Source organism: Delphinus delphis, chromosome 11 (genome assembly GCF_949987515.2).
Source record: "Delphinus delphis chromosome 11, mDelDel1.2, whole genome shotgun sequence".
In the NCBI taxonomy this organism is placed as follows: Eukaryota; Metazoa; Chordata; class Mammalia; order Artiodactyla; family Delphinidae; genus Delphinus; species Delphinus delphis.
The window spans coordinates 60,341,707-60,358,198 of record NC_082693.1 but is presented as its reverse complement, the minus strand read 5'-3'; the positions used below and the strand labels follow the sequence as shown (position 1 = coordinate 60,358,198).

The 16,492-nt window shown below is 43.1% G+C and overlaps 1 long non-coding RNA gene across 2 annotated transcripts; it reads right to left on the bottom strand.

Moving 5' to 3' along the window:
- Positions 1-682: 682 nt before the first annotated feature.
- Positions 683-8,511, bottom strand: LOC132433907 (uncharacterized). 2 transcript variants are annotated; one of them, XR_009521231.1, is made up of 4 exons: positions 7,846-8,511; positions 6,314-6,486; positions 2,772-3,134; positions 683-1,837 (listed from the first exon to the last, which is right to left on the bottom strand). It is a non-coding gene; the product is annotated as an uncharacterized lncRNA (long non-coding RNA). The 2 variants fall into 2 exon arrangements; XR_009521232.1 differs by having other exon boundaries at positions 683-996.
- Between the last annotated feature and the right edge of the window lie 7,981 nt (positions 8,512-16,492).

Below are 16,492 nucleotides of genomic sequence, written 5' to 3'. Positions count from 1 at the left end.
AACCCGTGTCTCCTGCATTGGCAGACGGATTCTTAACCACTGCGCCACCAGGGAAGCCCAATTCTGCTGTTGTAAAACGTGCTTTGTGACTTAGTCTTTCCAAATATAATCCATGTGGGTTAAAAGAAACCTTAAGCAGGAAGAAAAGTCACAAAAGAAAGCAATATTTTGAAATGGGCATGTTTTAAAATACAGTTGTTAGAATATATTCTTTTTCAAAAATTTTTTGAAAATCATTTATTTAGAACCTGGACTAAAAAACTGCTTGCAGTTTATTTTATCACCTGGCTCCTAAAATATTCATGGAATGTTTCTGGTGTTACTAGGCACCTCCACATACCCCCCAGGCCTTGAAATTATCTCTGGAGCTGAGAAGTTGAAACGATTTGAATGTTTATACGGGTACTTGAGGAAATAGCTCACTGGCTTTTCTAGCTTCTCTGTGTAGGTGTCAGGAGAAATATTCCTTGAAAAATGTTTATGGAGGGTAATAGATCCGTAGGTATCCATGAAATGCTAATAGGTCGGGTGGTAACACTTGTTGCTGCCCTTCCAGGGAATTAGGTGAATGTAATTCACATAGCCCAGACTTCAATCATAAATAACAGTTTATGACCTACCTAGGACACGAAATACCCCAAACTAGACAACTTGGACAAGATTTCAGAATTTGTAACCTTTAATGAGATGACGGGAGAAAAAAAGGGGAGGGATCCCTAATAAGTGTATGTACTCCAGAATCCAGTGAACAGGTTTTTAATTCAGAATTATGTATGCACCCCGGGTGACGCCATTATTTCCTCTTACGTAAAATGACCTTTTACAGGACTTCATTCATAGCACTTGGCTCCGGAGTCACAGCATTTGTCACAAGGCAGCGGGTTGCCTGCTTGGTCTTATGCAAGTGATGACTGGGACGGCTTGATAGAGGGTGATGCTGACAGCCTCTCTCTGACGGCAGATTGTCAGCATTCCTGACCCGGGCACTCCAAGAGCCTGGGAAAACACGTTGATTTCAACGTGGCTTTAAAAAAACAATATCCAGTTGAATCAAATGACTGCATAAAATAGGTACACAGAGCAGATTTTTTTTTTTTTTTTTGCGGTACGCGGGCCTCCCACTGTTGTGGCCTCTCCCGTTGCGGAGCGCAGGCTCAGCGGCCATGGCTCACGGGCCCAGCCGCTCTGTGGCATGTGGGATCTTCCCGGACCGGGGCACGAACCGGTGTCCCCTGCATCGGCAGGCTGACTCCCAACCACTGCGCCACGAGGGAAGCCCCCACAGAGTAGCTTTTGTGGGATTAGCTGGTTCTTGGTGCCCCTAAACAAATTCATGATGATGTTGGTATCATAATCAGGGTACCCTCTTATTTATATGCATTTATTTAACTTGACATATAAAATCAAAACTCTTACTTCAAACTTATTGCACAGAAATTGATCAACAGAACAGGAATGAGAGACAAAGAGTGTTTGTGAATTCGAAATATGGAAAGAATCAGATCTGAAATGGGAGGGTGTGAGTTATAAAGGTTGGCAAGAGGATTCCACCCTCCTGATAAGCAAGGCAGGGGGACCCAGGCAGGCCTGGGAAGTGAAGAGATCTTGCAGGAAAATGGAGGGGAAAGGAAGACCATTTTCTAAAAAACTTCTTCAATTCTTGCTTTCCCCAAGTAGCAATGAATGTCTCTGTTTTTCTCAGGATGTAAAGTTCTTATGGACCTTTGATTAAGAACACTACGTTTTAAAAAATGAAAATATTTTAGAGGAAAAGGCGAGTGAACAATTAAGCTTTCTTCTCGCTTTTGAAGACTTTGTTTCTTCTGTAAGTGGGTCTCTGAAAAAGGAAATTAACACAGAATAAAGTGAAACTTCTGCGAGTTTTCTATAGGCTCAAAGCTCTTAAGAAACATTTTCTGTAATTTGATTTGAGTTTGAAAATATAACAGTCATTAGACTATTTCCTTCTAGATCCTAACCTTACAATAAGGAGTGTAGTGTACGGCAGTAATCATACCTCTCCCACAGGATTGATACGAGCAATTAATTCAGGCAAGGTACCTAAGTGCTTTATCCTAGTGCCAAGTTCATAGCAAGTGCTCCATAGAGAATGGCTACAATAACAATGAGTGCGAGGTGTGTGATGGGGCGTGTAAGACAGTTTTTGGGGCCAGAGGCCAGACTTTCCATGGTTTTTTTGCACTTTTTTTTTTTTGTAAAAAAAGATAATGTTTTATTAATAACACACTTTAACAAAACTGGTTGCTAATTCAGATATAAATAAAATATGTACTTTAAAATAAGAATTAGGAAATACAGACACCTATATAAAAATTGGAACTATTTCTTCAGGTTTTATCATATTAATAAGCCTGATTCTACTCAGCAGATTTAACTGAAAAATAAACTTAAAATTACTTTTTCTGTAAGTAGAAGGTGCTTTAAAAAAAAATTATGTGCAGGGCACAGTGGCAGGCCTACAGGGATACAAATAAGAGTAAGTTGTAAGGTTTGCTCTCCAGGAACTTACATCTGAAGCAAAGGGAAGATGAGACATAATCCTATCAGTGGTGTAGTACTAATCATAGTACTTCATAGAGTATTAGTAATAGAAGTAGCAGCAACTAACATTAATTGGGTACTTACTAAATGCCAGGTCCTATACCACATGTTTCATATGGATTATTTTATTTATTTATTATAAAGATCAGAATTGGATTTGATTTGTATAACAGGTGATTCCAAATAAGTGTACTAAGATAAAGATTTACTTCTCTTTTATCTGAAAGACGTCTGGAGGTGGGTTGTCCAGAGCTGGTATGGTGACTTTTTGGACCCGGGCTCCTTTTATGTTTCTCGTCCACCACCCTTGGTGTACAGGGCTTGTATCCTCACAGTCCAAGATGGCTGCTGGAGTTCCACACACTGTATCTGAGTGCTAGACAGGAAAAAAGAGGAACTGGGAGTAGAGCAGAAGGGAACACCTTGGAGATAAAGAATTCTTTTTAGAGAAATTTTGGAGCCCCCATATGATGACTTCCAGTTACAGCTTATTTTCTGTCCAAAGTTGCAAGGAAGGCTGGAAATGTATTCCTTCAGCTGGGCACATTGCCATCCCAGACAAAATCAGGGTTCTGTGAGCAAAGAAGAAGAGGAGAATGGTTATTGGGAAGGAAACTAGCAGTCTCTGCCATAGTTCTTATCACCTTCCAGTTAGTAGATAAGAAATTGAGGATTGAGAGTTGCAGAAATTTACCAGCAAATGGTGGGACCAGGATTGTCATCCAGGAGTCTAATTCCACTGCCTTTGTGTTTGACCCCGATGCAAACTGTGCCCATGTGCTGGCATGAAAATGCAAATAGACCTCTCACAGATATGGGAAGATGCTTAGAAATATTAGCTTAAAGTCTTTTACATACTTTCACCATTCTTACTAAGGTCTTTTTTTTTTTTTTTTTTTAACATCTTTATTGGGGTATAATTGCTTTACAATGGTGTGTTAGTTTCTGCTTTATAACAAAGTGAATCAGTCATACATAAACATATGTTCCCATATGTCTTCCCTGTTGCGTCTCCCTCCCTCCCACCCTTACTAAGGTCTTAACATTTTCCTTTCAAATATGGTACTGTTGTAATGATGTTCAATTGGTTCTTTCTTTTTTTTTTTCCACTTGGTTCTCTTTTACATTTGAACAATTTAAATAGAACACAACTGATTTTTTTTTTTTTTTGCGGTACGCGGGCCTCTCACTGCTGTGGCCTCTCCCGTTGTGGAGCACAGGCTCCGGACGCACAGGCTCAACGGCCATGGCTCACGGGCCCAGCCACTCCGCGGCATGTGGGATCTTCCCGGACCGGGGCACGAACCCGCGTCCCCTGCATCGGCAGGCGGACTCTCAACCACTGCGCCACCAGGGAAGCCCACGGCTGATTTTTAAAACAGAAATACGTAGTTGCTTTCTGTGTCTTCATGTCGGAGTCATATTGACATTGGAGAGAGAGAAGAAAGATCTAAGGTTCTAGAAATCTGGAGCTCTAAAGCTAGTCTCCATCAGTGGTGCTTTTCCAGCAGCCAGCTCTGTCTATCACCGTTCATAGATTCCATGACAAGATCCAAATCAGGGAAACAGAAGAAGAAATGCATACTTTTTATTCATGCTAAATAGGAGGAGTACCTTAGTGTTTTCTACCCTGAGAGTTTCTTATTCTTTAGGGAGTTCCTTCAAGGGTCAGCAAAGAGTAGAAAGAATCCTGGATTCTAGGCCTGGCTTGGCTGCTAACAAGTCGTGAGAGCCTAATTAGATGATTTTTGCCTCTCTGGATGTCAGTGTTTGGTTTTGTTTTGTTTTGTTTTTTTAAATTGAAGTATCGTTGATTTACAATGTTGAAAGAATGTATATATTCTTTTTCATATTCTTTTCCATTATGGTTTATTACAGGATATTGAATATAATTCCCTGTGCTATATAGTAGGCCCTTGTTGTTTATTTTATATATAGTAAGGACTTTAGTTTCCTCATCTTTCAAGTAAAGATGTCTCAAGTGCTCCCTTTCAACTATAATATTTATAATCCTTAGATATTTTTAGCCTCAGTTGCCTTTGGAAAAGAGTACGGACTTTGCATTTGGAGGACATGAGTTTGACTCTTAGTTTAGCCCCTCATAAACTGTGTGACTTTGCACAAGTCACCTAGCGTTTTTGAACTTCAGCTTCTTCACCTGCCATATGGGAATAATGAAACCTGTCCCATAGAGCTATTGTGAGGGTTGGAATAAATAATATACGTGAAAGCACTTTTCACAGTAGCAGATGATCGCTTAATGTGCTCAATAAATATGTCATTAAAAAAAATAAATAAATATGTCATTAACACATACTAGCTCTTCCTTTTTAGTGCTTAATGCTCAATATCTACTTTATACCAAAATAAAGAAGAGAGAGACAGAGAGTTTTTATGTCCTCTCTGCATTGGGAGAGACAAGAAAGGAAGGGGTTTACAGTTTGTACCCATAGATCAAAAACTGTTTCTTTTCAGTTCATCTAGTGAGTTTAGATACAACACCAAAGACCTCTTTCCCCACTGGGAAGCCTGTGTCTATTCAGGCGAAACATCTAGGAAGAGTTTGTCTCCAGTGTCTGCTAAAGAGCATCCCTGTCTCATGACCTCTTCATTTCAGTCCCTGGAACCACAGACAGCAAAAATCTCTAACAACTTACAAAACCATCTGTCTTTATTCTGTGCTTTATCCCGCTCCTTCCTTTGGGAAAAAGAGAACTACAACAAGGCATGCTACTCTGGGGGGTTTTGGTTTTGGTTTTGTTGTTTTGACAGCCCAATGTGCCTTCAACTCAACCTCTTCCGACTCCTATCCAATGAAAACCCAATGGTACAACGAGATCTGCTGATCAGAGTGATGACAGATACTAAATGATCCAACTACCTGATTGCACTCTAAGGTTGGAATGTATTCTCACATGATCTAGAATTATTTTCTTCTCCATGGCCTGAAATGAAAATGGGTGCTTCTGAATGACTTGATGTAGGCAGAAAATGTGTTTAAGCTGAATCTTCTATTACTTTGAACACACTAATGAGCTGCATTTTACTTCAGTAATGTAACCAGGGAGAATAACGATTGAGGGAGTAACACAAATTGAACAATAATAGTTGCTATTTTCCGAGCATTTATTTTATGACAGGTTCTTTATCATAACAGTGCTATGAGGTGTAGGTAATTATCTCCCTTTTACTGATAAGAAAACAGAAGCTGAGGGAAGTTAAGTAAATCCCCAAGATCAGAAGACAATGATACGGGACTACCCTGGTAGCGCAGTGGTTGGGAGTCCGCCTGCCAGTGCGGGGGATAAGGGTTCAAGTCCTGGTCCGGGAAGATCCCACATGCAGTGGGGCAGCTGGGCCCATGCGCCACAGCTACTGAGGCTGTGCTCTAGAGCCCGTGAGCCACAACTACTGAGTCCGTGTGCCACAACTGCTGAAGCCCGTGTGCCTAGAGCCTGTGCTCTGCAACAAGAGAAACCACCGCAATGAGAAGCGCGCGCACCGCAACGAAGAGTAGCCTCCGCTCGCTGCAACTAGAGAAAGCCCGCGCACAGCAATGAAGACCCAACGCAGCCAAAAATAATAAATAGAAAAATTTAGAAAAAAATATATATTTTTGCAAAACTAAATAAATAAATATAAAGAAGTCAATGATGCAGATCTGGGAGACCCCAGAGGCCCTTAAGCCTTCCACAACTTCCAGCCCTTCAGAGTGAGAGCAATGGGGGAGTCCAAGCCCAGCAGGACTCACCTTCCTCAGGGAGAGTGGGGCCTGGCAGATGGCAGCTTCATGGCCACTGTGACTTTCTGGAGGAGAGTACCTTGTCATAGGCCATCCCACAGTTTGCAGATTCTCTCCCCAGACCACCCTGCCAAGCAGTCTGTGTTCTCTGAAGGCATCATTTTAGTTTTGGGATGACGAGGCTGTGGATCAATGGGAAAAGACATAAAGACTAGTTTCACTTAGCATTTATTCAAGAAAAACACATGCCTTTATAAGGAATGGAATGGATGACTTGTCTTCCAACTACAGCGACAAGGATTACTTCCTTGTCATCCCAGGGACCCCCACCTTGCCAAGGCTCAACCTTGGGCCATAACCAAGGAAAACACGTGAATCATGGTGAACGGAAAGTCTGGTGGACAACTGTCCAGCCAATGGAGTGAGGACACCGGCACAGGATCCAAGCAGAAAGAAGCTCAAATCGAGGCAGGGGGATGGAGACTCAAGAGCTGGTCTGCTCACCACTCAGCCTTCACCTGGTTCCCACCATCACTTGATTTCATTAGATTTTTTTTTTTTTTTTGTAATCTATCAAAGTCTCCTCTGGCCCTCTTGCTTCTCCCTTTCTAAGAAGATAAGCACTTTGAAGGTCTTTGTGGCATCGCAGATGTGATGCTGTCCTGTAGCCCCTCCTTCTCTGGCTCTCATCTGACTGAATCCTACCCACAGGCAGGTGCTCCGGCCACAGTGATGTCACTGGGAGACCCCTGAGGTCGGTTTCCACCAGCTCCTTCATGGTTCCTGGGCATTACTGGGTTCAGGCCTAACCCTCAGGGCCCAGGAGGTGAAGGCAGTGCTGCCACCCATACAGAAGGGGTGCTGAGGCTCAGTGTGGGAGCACAGAGCCATCTCCTTCCAGCTTTGTGTCTCATTTGCCTTTAGAGACCGCGCGGAGCCTTGGATCCGAGCTGCCCCTCAGTCTGCAGGCTGAAGGCGTAGGCAAGGCTTTGGAATACATGTTGCTCCCCAGGTCTGAGAGCCACCTGCTTGCCCTAAAGGACACCTTCCGTCTCCCTTTGGGAGGAAGTGGGGGTGTGTGGAAGACGTTTTCCTAGGAGGATGAGTTTTCTAAGGAACGTAGAAGTTATAGAAAGGGCAGAGATGTGAAAGCAGGACAGACTTTGCCGGGAAGCAGAAAGGGGAGAGATTTTGAGTGGAGATGCAAACCCCAGCTCTCACCAAGAGAAGATGAAGGGCGAAGAGCCCAGAAGCGTAATGAGGAAGCATTCCCATTTTTACCTGGTTCTATCCGTGCCTCCTAGAGCAGCTGATGGCATTGCCCAACAGAGAGCATCTTTCTAAGAGCTGTGTTTCTGTATTCCCCACTCCACCACACCTTGGTCTGCCTGCAGCCTCATCTCTCCAAGGCCCTCGCCCTTGATGTCTGAACAGTCCACCTACTGTGTGAACGGGGACCTCATCTCTGACTCCTGCCTACAGTCTGAGCCTCTCCTGGCCCACTCCACGCCATCAGCTCTGGCCCACGTCTGGCCACTTACCACGAGGGTGCTCAGGGCAGTTCCCAGAAGGAGGCTTCTCTCGTGGAACGCCTGGGACTTGAGAGGGCCAGGATTCCAGGAACGGAGCAGCTCCGTTTTCCTCGGTAGCAAGCACGTACAGCTGGCGTGTGTGATAGCGCATCACCAGCAAAGAAAGAGGCGGGGGGTGGAGATGAGAGTCACAGAGTCACAGAGTCACAAATGGCTGAGAAAAGACTGAGGCCCAGTGGGGAACTGCAGGTGGGAGTCAGCACAGGTGGCAGGAAGGGGAGAGGAGCTGATCTTGTCCTCGTGTCACGGTACTGTTGAGAAATCCGAATGTCCCCAGATCCCCCTGACGGCAGAGATAACGTCGGTTGGGCAACAGTGGTGTTTGGTTTGGCTTCCTACCCACTTACCTTTCCCTTCTCGCCTCCTTTCCTTTGAAGGTCTAGACAGCCTGTTGGATGCTTGGTGTTGACCCTTCAGTCAAAGCCATTATCAGCATGACTCTGTCATAGCCGTCTCAGTTTGTCCCTCCCGTGGCCACCAGGACCTTTTGAGATTCCTGGAGTTGAGTCATCCACTGAGGACCTTAGAAAGGCTTCCCTGTGCCGGGGCCAGATGTCATTTGACAGCAAACGTGATATTCAGGTGTCTCAACATAGGTCCTCATGCAGGACCTGCCCTGAGCTCCCTTCCCTCCCGGGGTGATCCCTGATAATCAGTTCATCTCCTTTCTTACCTCCTCCTCTGCTCTTCCAGGATATCAGGAGAGCATCTCCTGACGCTCTTTGCTCGGGAGGGTTAGCCCCAGTCTCCTAGGTGTCTTACTGTCCAGACCAAAGTCCCTTTGCTGCTTCTCCTGGGAGGCTTAGGAGTTCTTCACACAGATAGAGGAATCCTGGTAGCCTGTCCCATTTTTCAGAGTTTCCAAAACAAGCACACAGATTAATACCCTATAGTGACGTGTAATTTAAAAAGTAAGTAGCAAAAGACTTCCTTATGTGTGACTTGTAGATACCAGGCCGGACTTGTTTCTAAGCAACAGTCCTTTCCGTGAGGTCTCCTTAGGCCCTGAGCTATTTTTGAGGTTGAGTGCTGGGATCCTTTTGAGCAATAGGAGGCAGAGTCCCTCTGGGCACCCTGGACCACCCCCAGAGTTACAGAGTGGATTGCAGAGGCATTCCAAAGAGAGGCTGGGAAAAACCTGACAGGAAGGATTCCCAGAACACTCTACTCCCAAAGTCCCTGTTGGCTAATGATTAGGGCATAACTGTAAACAAAGCAGAAGAGCTTCAAAGAGTAGCGTTGTATAGACAGCAAAGAGAAAAATGCCTTCCTGGCTTCTGTCAACTCAGCATCCCTTATGCCAGAGTATTCCAACTTGAACCAAGCCAATGCATGTGTTCTGTTGCCCAGGGCCATGTTTAAACCCCAACTGCAGCCTCCAGCACACCCTTCCCTAGCCTGTTCCATCTCTCTGCCAGATTTCCCTGAGGTTGGAAAGAAGAGAGACGGCGGGGACGTGAGAAAAGGGGATGGAAGCCAAGGTGGCTGGGTTCCTGGATCCCCTCTGATGTCCACCTAGGGCAGATTTCTGGTGGTCATAATCTAGTCTCACAGAGCAAGGCATGCGTGGGCTTTGGAATTAGACAATCCTAGAGTTGATATTCAGCTCTACCACTCAGTAGACTGGATACTTTATTGCAGTTGTTTTCTTATCTGTAAAATGGGAATGATAATTCCTGTTTCATGGGTAGGCCTTATTTTGAAATTATAAACGTACATAAACAAATATATTTTGGCACCTGACACATAGGAAATAGATACTACTATTATTATTACTACTTCTAGTACTTCTTGCAAGTATTGTAAAATAGCAACTGGTTAGTGAGTGCTTACCATATTCTGGGTATTGGGTTAATAAATACTGTGAATACATACATTTTGTGATCACCACTTCTGTCATAAAGCTTAAAAAACCCTGATAGTTCTTAATACAGCGGAGTGCTGCTACATATCAATGTAGTTAAATAAGAATATTGCCAGGGAAGGGAGGTTTGAGTACATTGACATTTCTGTTTGCATTTGCTTACCTGAAATTAACTCATATTTCACAAGCTGTCTGTACTTGAGCCAAGAAACAATATGGTGTTTCGGCAGGTGTTAATCCTATTTCTAAACTTCTATATGGATATTAAGAATTGAGACAGTTGGCTCTTTGGACTAGGTTAAAAACCTAGGGGTTAAAAGATGCAAAACAAAGCAGAACAGAACAAACCCTACTTTTACGTAAACCTCAAGTGACTGAAACCCAAGTATTTATTAGGTATCAGCTGTTTAAAGTATTTTACCATCTGACGTAATCTCCTCAAGTGACTGAAACCCAAGTATTAGGTATCAGCTGTTTACAGTATTTTACCATCTGACGTAATCTTTCTTGACTGTTTCTGTGGCACCTTCCATTAACCAGAATTCCTGGGCTCTTTAGTAAGCAGGAAGGAAGCAGTTCCTGTTCTAGACCATATTTGTAAGGAGGCTAAAAGCATTAGCTTTTGCTACATCGCGCACCAATGCATTTTGTTGGGGGAATCCGTAGCGTTGATGATTCTCACACAGAACGCCTCGGTCTAATTGCGAAGGGGGAGAGAGACCAGCTGAACAAGAATTTCTAAATGGGGTGTCTCTAGCCAGCCGGGAGGGGGACGTCTGTGCTCGCTGCCTGCTTTCCTGCAGGGTGTCTGGTAAAGACTACCTGCTCTGTGCTTCCCCTGCGATATAAAAATTTGTTTTTCTATCTGGCTAGCAGGTTGAGGTGATCTACTTTTCTTGGGATACAGACGGAGGATTTAACATGTTTTAGTTTGACATCTAGTCATTGGTTGAGGACTACAAGCTGGGGAGGAAAACATGGAGATATTTATTGATCCATTCCTGGGCCAGACACTATGGTAAGAGGCTTCATGTGTTTTCCCTCTTTTAATTCCCACAATCAATCTGTAAATTGTAAAGTTCTTTTTTTTTAGTTGAATTTTATTTTATTTTTAAATTTTTGGCTGCGTTGGGTCTTCGTTGGTGGTGCGCGGGCTTCTCACTGAGGTGGCTTCCTTTGTTGCGGAGCCCGGGTACTAGAGCCCGCGGGCTTCAGTAGTTGCAGCACATGGGCTCAGTAGTTGTGGGGCGCAGGCTCAGTAGTTGTGGTGCACGGGCTTAGTTGCTCCGCGGCATGTACGATCTTCCCAGACCAGGGATCGAGCCCGTGTCCCCTGCATTCACAGGTGGATTCTTAACCACTGTGCCACCAGGGAAGCCCCTATAAATTAGTTCTTATCTGAACTTTACAGATAAAGAAACAGAGAAGTCAAGGAACTTGCCCAAAGTACGCAGTGGCACAATCAGGATTCAAACCAGGGTTTTTCTAATATTCACTCTGCTATCCCAGATGATTGACGTATTAAGAATAACTGGTATATTGGTAGTAAGAACATTTACTGTGTTGTCAGATTTCATGGATTTTAGTCCCAGCTTCCCTGTTGTGTGACTGTGGGCAATTCAGTGCCTCTAAGATTCAGTTTCCTCATCTATAAAAAGGGATAACAATAAATAAAAATAATATAATAAGACCTCAAAGAGTTGTTGGGAGGATTAAACAAGGAGGTGCACATAAAACCTAGCATCTGGTAATGGCTTAATACACACTGCCTGTCGCTCTTGCTATTGTTATTTATGTAGGACATGGTTAGTTTGATTGTGAAGGCCACCACAATACCTCTGTTAATTACACAGTGGCTTTTCACAACCCCTTGTTAGAGACTCCATTACCAGAGGTGAGGATAAGAGACAAGGTAGCAGTATTTAATTTAGGATGACAGGAATAAGGGCCAGCAAGACTTTCAGTATTAACTGAAGGGGATTTAAGTGCAGTAAAATCATGAAATCTATGCCTGGATGTCTTGAGCGACAGGAGAATTGGAGATGACTTGAGGCTCAGGGAGACACAGGAAGAAGCCCTCCCCTGCCTCGGTCAGGGAGGGGAGAAGATGGGAGGATTCCTAATCTGTCTGCTACTGAAAGAATTTAGTGACAGGGACTAGTGGCTCTTGTCACCACTTACCCCAAGCAGTGCTCTCTTGTAGCTATTCCCGAGCCACGCCTTAGGAAACTGTGTTTGTGTGTGGTGGTGGTGGTGGTGGTGGTGGTGGTGGTGGTGGTGGGTGTGTGTGTGTGTGTGTGTGTGTGTGTGTGCGTGTGTGTGTTTGAGAGTACTTGAGGGTCCGAAAACCACTGATGTGTGGTTCTAGTGCATCACCTTGCTCCCCTTTCATTTATTCATTTTTCATATTCATTCAATACACATTGAATACATATTAATCAATATTTCATTGTTTTGTCTATTCAACAAACATTTATTGAATATTTCCTACTGGCCAGGAACTTTGATAAGGGCTGTGCTAAAAACTTGAGTGAATAAAAACTGAATGAACTCACTGACAAATAAATGAGCAAATAAGTGACATTCACTTGAAGGGTCTCGTAGAGGCTTTTTAGATGGTTAGCTCTATACCTGTCAGAAGGCTATATGGAATTCAGTTTATAGCAAACCATCGATTTTGCTCCGAATTAGAAATAGATAAACATCTTATAAAATACAAATGTTGAAGTGATAGGTTGAAATGCATTCAGGTTACTATGTACTCAATCGGTGTGACTGAAATTGAAATATAGGATACAGGATGGGGCTACAGGTGGACAGTGATGACTGCAGGAGAGGAGGTGAAGGTATAGAAAAAGAGGCCGAGTAGAAGACAGACCTCCCACTGGTGCCTTGTAGTGTCTCTGGCCACCTTCAGAAGGGCAGCTGTTGCGGGACATTTTTATCCTGCCTGGCTGCAATATCCTTTTGTGTTGCTGGCACTGATTTTTCTTTGAAAAAAAACAACGTGCAATTTATTATAAAGTAGCTTCTAAAGGATTTGTTAATCAACCCATGTCTCTATTAATCCATTGCCTGAGGAGGCCCCCAGTCTCGATCGCAGCCATTCCCATAGGAGGAAGCTAAAAGGAGCCTTGGATACCCCTCAGGAAATGTAACGCGTATGTGATTTGCACAGATTGGAGAAATTCAAGCTTGTTATTTATCTTACTGAAAAGCAGTACTGAGTCTAATGAGAGATGGAGAGGTAGATCAACCCACTGAATAATTAGCTCTGACAATAAAGTGTAAATAAAGTCTTTCCTCTAGCCTCTTTAGTTCTCAAGAAGACAGCAAGCAGATTTCCTGAGTTCCAGACTCTGGGGAGACAGGCAGGGTGAAAGGACACGGGCTCTGGAAGTTCCTGGATGTCAAGCCCAGCATCTCCAACTTACTGGCAGTGTGTCCTCGAATATACTTTGGTCTTCTCCGTCTCAGTCTTCTCACCTGCAGAATGGGGATGATAATACCTACCTCAGAGGGTTTATTGATGGAAGAACCAAATGAGATCTTATGTACAGCTATATGATCTTGGGCAAGTTATTTAAATACTTTTTGCCTCAGTTTATCCATCTGTGAAAAATGGTTAATGTGGATAATAGTAGTGTCCAGCTAAGAGAGTTCAGAGAACTAAAATTAGTTAATATATGTAATATAAATAAAGTGCTTAGAACAGTGACTGGCACATATTAAACATTGTATAAATTATTATTATCATCATATAAAGCATTCAATAGTTACTCCATAAATGCTGGTTCTTATTTTATTATTCTTTCTTTGATCCCAGGTATGCCATTTTGTTAAAGCACTGCTCTCACCATGCAGCTCTCTAGCTAGATTAGCTATAGGATTGTTACTTTAAACTATGGTAACAAAAAGACCTAAATGTATCAGCACAATGAAAAAGAATTGTCAGTAACAGTCCAGGATGCTTCCAGATTGGAGGTGGGGTTCTGCTTCACAAAGTCCCTGAGCTTTCTAGCATCTCTGACACGTAACTTTAAAAGCTCCCCTGGGGTTGCGTCCAAGTCAGCTGGAAGAGGAAAAGTGCAAGGAAGAATACGTATAAAAGCTTTTTATGGGTTAGGTCTTGAGGTGGGACACATTATTTCCACCCATGTTTTGTTGGCTGGTTCTCAGTTGCATGGCCACACCTGGCTGCAGGGGAATCTGGGAAGGTAGTCTACCTGTGCCCAGGGAGATAAGGAGACCATAAAGGTGGGAGAAGAGCTGGTAGTCTCTGTCACCCCACCTCAAACACCACCAGTGAGTTCTGCCTTCGTGATCAACTACAGACCCCACTACCTGGCTCCACAACCACTGCTGCCCTTGAACCTCAGGGTACACATAGCCCAACACAAATTCTTTGCTGTTTTTTGGCCCAGTTTTCCTTGCTGCCAAATACAGATGTCATGTTCACAGACTCAGGTTCTTTCCTAGCAGACCCTCCATACATTTCCTTCAGATTCAGATTCAGCTGATGCTCGTGGGTCTGCTGTGTGCCAGGCACTTTTACAATTACACTTACAACCCTATGCAGCGAGCATTATTCTATTCATTGTACAGATGAGGAATCTGAACACAGAGAGGTGAAGTCATAACTTGCCCACTACTCTCCTCTTTCTTCCAATCCTGTAGCATTTAGTTTCTTTACCAAGTCAGTTAGTACTCAGTCCTCCCTGATCTCATAAGAACATATCTTGCTTCTCCAATAAAAATGGAGTTAAAGCTTCCCGGTCAAACGTGGGGGCTCTATATGTTTTTCAGATCCCTTGAAGGTTCTTACATAGGGTGGGGAACGTCAGGATTACTTGAACTTAACAAAACTAATTATTGATGAATTTGCTGACTGATCTTTATAACTTAGGTGTTAGCCTTTATCCAGGCCAAACCCAAGATTGTTCAGACCCTAAGTTACCACAGACTTCCTTCTTTTCCTTTCCCTTGTTGCATGTTAAGAGAAACACTGTGTCTTAAGGAAGCATCTGTGCACTTTGTCCAAAGCTTCCCCAGCCCCTCTCCCCCAGTCCTCCCATTACATGGTACATTAGTTCTGCTCTTGAAAAATGAACCTTTTGCAGAAATTCCCAGCTGTGATTTTTCTTCTCCAACTTCCCGTATTTGACGTGAGGTGTATAGGCTGGACATGCTAGCTCCTTGACCGCTGAAAGGTACTTGCAGTCTCCCCTCTGTGATCCCTTTAGCTGCTGAAAGATTCCACATCCTCAGAGCCAGAGGCTCAAGAAAGAAAACCAGCTGGGACTCAGATGACAATTAACCCCAAGTGGCTGGTCAAGAGCAAAGAACTGGCTGTGGTGAGTTTGATTGCTTTTGTTGTGCTTCTTTACCTCCAGGGATTGAATTTTTATTATGATTATTTAAAGATATTTATGATAAAATAAACAGTTACAAATGTGAACGGGATTGTATTGCACTGGGGTTCTCATTGGCTGTCTCTCACAGCTGCAAGTGTTGTGTCCTACATGTTATTAATTTAGAGGTAATCAGGTTTGCATCTGCAGCTGTGCAGCATATGTTTTGCTAAAACGGTCACGGCCACAGGCACCAGAACAATTAAGGCTGGAAAAAATGCCAGCATTTTTTGCCCTCTTCTGATGAACTGATAATGTTTTTCATTTATTTCTTGGTTTTGTATGGTTTTATCATTAGAAAAGAGCAAAGATTTTTTGAGCACCTCCTATATATCTGAGCTAGTTGCTTTTCATAAATGTTATCCCATGTAGATATACCATCTTGGTTTTTAAGAGTGATTCTAATTTTATTGGTGGAGAGAGAGGCTAAGGTCTGAAACGTTGTGTGGTAGGAGACAGTAACATGAAGTCAGACAAGCAGGACACATCTAATGCTGTAGTTGGATTGTTACATCCAGGAAAAAGCTGATCAGATGTTGCCAGTTGGAAGTTGCTATTTCTTTTTCCAATTTCAGTTGAGTTCTAAATCATTCTTAGTTTACTTTGATAGAAAAGCCCATAGTGCTATGATCTTATTTCTGACACAAACACAAAAACTGTCCTTACTTTCTGGATAATCTTCTAGAATTGAACAGATTATAGATTTCTTTGAAGTAGATTTCAGCTGAATTATGGTTTAGAGATGATAGGTAAACCAGGAACAAGGCTTGCATCTGAGAAGTCCTGAACTGCAGGATGTTCAGTTGAGAACTGCACCCCTGTTTTCTTAATTCAGTCAATGCAACCTGTTCATTCTCTTGCATTAAGTAAGAATATGAAATAAGATTTACCTAGCTAAATTAACCCCTGGATGGAATCGTGCTTATTCAGTAAATATGCAATTCCATTTCGTTTTATATTTTTTCTATTTTTTATTAGCTTTCTGAACATTAGTAAGCATGCCGAGATGCTAAAAGATGATCAAGCTCAGGGGTCGCCAGACTATAGCCCTCGAACAAATCCTGCTGCCACCTGTCCATTCATTGACCTGTTGTCTGTGGCTGCTTCTGTGTTATGGTGGCAGAGACAAAACAGTCATCCCATCCCTTAGTATCTGCAGGGATTGGTTCCAGGACCCATTGTGGATACCAAAATCCATAGATGCTCAAGTGTCATAGTTGGCCTTCCATGTCTTGGGTACCAAATCCTCAGATTCAATGGACTGCAGATCATGTAGTACTGTATTTATAGAGAAAAAAAAGTGGACCATGCATTTCAAACC